Below are 2,259 nucleotides of genomic sequence, written 5' to 3'. Positions count from 1 at the left end.
GTCATAGCTGCCTATTCCAGGGTTTCTTACATTTTCCTTTGGAGCATCTGTGATGGCACATGTTGGCCAGAGGTTACTGGATTAAATGGGTCATTTTCTGATAGTGTATGGCATTTCTTTTATTCCTGTTCTCCTGAACATTTTTGTTCATTCTGAGTTTTCGATGCAACACCAAATTTAAGCATTTTTGTTTTGTTTTTAAATCCATTGCTAACAGTCAGATTTAAGCAAAAGACTTTATAGGGTCAAATCATGCTCCACAAATGTTCAGCCCCCCAGCACACATTTACAACAGCACTCTGTGAGCCCCTGAAATGGCTACACTGTTATGCTCTAGGCACCCTATACAAATGTAAAGGATCTGATCTGCATATGCAGTACAACTTGTTAGCTACTGACATATCTGCTAGCAAAAATGCTAGGGATGACCAAGGCCCTCAACACTTTCAGGCCCCAAGGTGAAATTATTCAACTTTCCTTTTCCACAAAATTCCTAATTTCTTACTTCCATAAAGATAGTCATGAAGACCCAAGCCCACACACTACTCACCATAGATGGACAGGAGAGAGAACATCAATGGAGAAAAAAACAGTTTGTTGTTGCTGATGATCTTGTATGTTCCCCCTCCTGTTGCTAAGGCACTGAGATGCATGTGTCTTTGGTAAAATCCAAAGGCAGAGTTACAGTGAAGATTGAATAGGGAGGCTGCTTTTGGGGGCTCGTTATCATTAAGGACCTTCTATCTGCATGTGATCACAAACAACATAGGATTAAATGAAATTGAAGAGTTGCTTTTGAAAAACTGGCTAGATAACGATCTTTGATCCTCATACTATATACCCATGTAATGTTGGATCTTGATTGACTATTCCCACTCTGGTTTTGTAATTAAAACATCATTTATACTGAGAATAATTAAGACAACTGTACATTTGATTTTAAAATCAGTTTTGAGTATTGTGCCTTGTCAAGCTACAAGAATGGTTCCTGCAGCTTTACAACTTAGCATTAAGAGGCAGACAGTGACCGCAGGCACCTGAGTGGAAGGTTTGACAGTTTGATAAATTAGGAATGACACTTGCCAAAATGGCTGTCCTTCCCTCAGCCTGCCAGTGGAGCATTTACACACTGTTAATTGAATTGGCAATTTGTGTAACAGTACCTGCCCCTGAGCTTTTGTAATGCTGGAGCTGCCATTTAGCTCTGATAATCCAGGACTTGGGAATAAGGACGAAAAGCTTCACATGATATTATTGCAGATTTAAAATGACAGTTGGGGACCTTGTTGCCAATTTCCCATTAAATGAGAAATAATTAACAATACCAATAACAAAGTCTTATAAAGCTGGAAAGTTAAATTGACTTTTCAGCAGTAGTATGGTTTAAAATTGCTTCTAGCGTGATTATCAGATTGCCCTTTCAGTATTATATACCCTAAATAGTGTCATCTGATGGACCAAATAGGCGATATTTTCAAAGCTAACCTGTTTTATTAATGTGAGACTCTTCTGATATATCTGGGGTTTTTTCTCTTCTTGCTATGTAAAAATTGAGTTACGTTATAATGTTTCATACAGATAAAGAACTTAATGAAATATTAGAGATTCTGGTTTCTATGGTTGTCAGTAATTGAATGATAACAGAAACAGAATGTTCAACCATAGATAAACAATGTTAATTATAAGGGTTTTTTTAAAGTTATTCCTGTATTTGGCAGCTTGTATTTTTGTTCTCGCTATACTCGGGAAATAAAGTTCTATATTATATAATGTGATCAGCTCAAATGAAGATTTATCAGCTAACTTCTCATTTGAATTTGCTTCCATGGTTCTTTTCTTTTGATGAACTATACCAGTATGGGATAATGATTTGATGTCTCACTCCCATGATAACCAAGAAAATGCAAATCAGTTCCTGGGCTTCTGTGGTCATTGAGGCTGAAGGATTTGTTTGATGCAATAAGGACCCAGAGAAACTAGACATTTAAGATCTTGCACAGATGTTGTATGCCAAAAAGAATGGATGCTAGATATAAAACCCTGTATCGTGTGCTTACTCCAGGATCTAGATATGTAGTGCATATTCACTCAGCGCATAAGCCTATTTGCAGCATTAGTCATGCAAACATTCAGTATTGTAGACAGTAGCATAACAAGCAGAGTTGGTGCCCAGAGCAAACCCTGCGGGGGGTGGGGGGCTGGCACACTGTTCTGAGCACAGGGGAACAGCACGTGGGTTCCAAGAGTGGGGGGTGGAAG

At 38.4% G+C, this 2,259-nt stretch overlaps 1 protein-coding gene across 3 annotated transcripts in view; it reads left to right on the top strand.

The window, feature by feature from the left end:
* The window catches only part of NPAS3 (neuronal PAS domain protein 3), a 992,068-nt gene that overhangs the window by 431,299 nt on the left and 558,510 nt on the right, over window positions 1-2,259 (top strand). The gene's annotated exons all lie outside the window — the stretch shown is intronic.

The sequence above is a fragment of the Gavialis gangeticus genome, unplaced genomic scaffold (assembly GCF_001723915.1).
Source record: "Gavialis gangeticus isolate Ggan-Ray unplaced genomic scaffold, GavGan_comp1, whole genome shotgun sequence".
NCBI classification, from domain to species: Eukaryota; Metazoa; Chordata; order Crocodylia; family Gavialidae; genus Gavialis; species Gavialis gangeticus.
The sequence above is the reverse complement of the archived record's forward strand: the minus strand, read 5'-3'. Positions and strand labels throughout refer to the sequence as shown.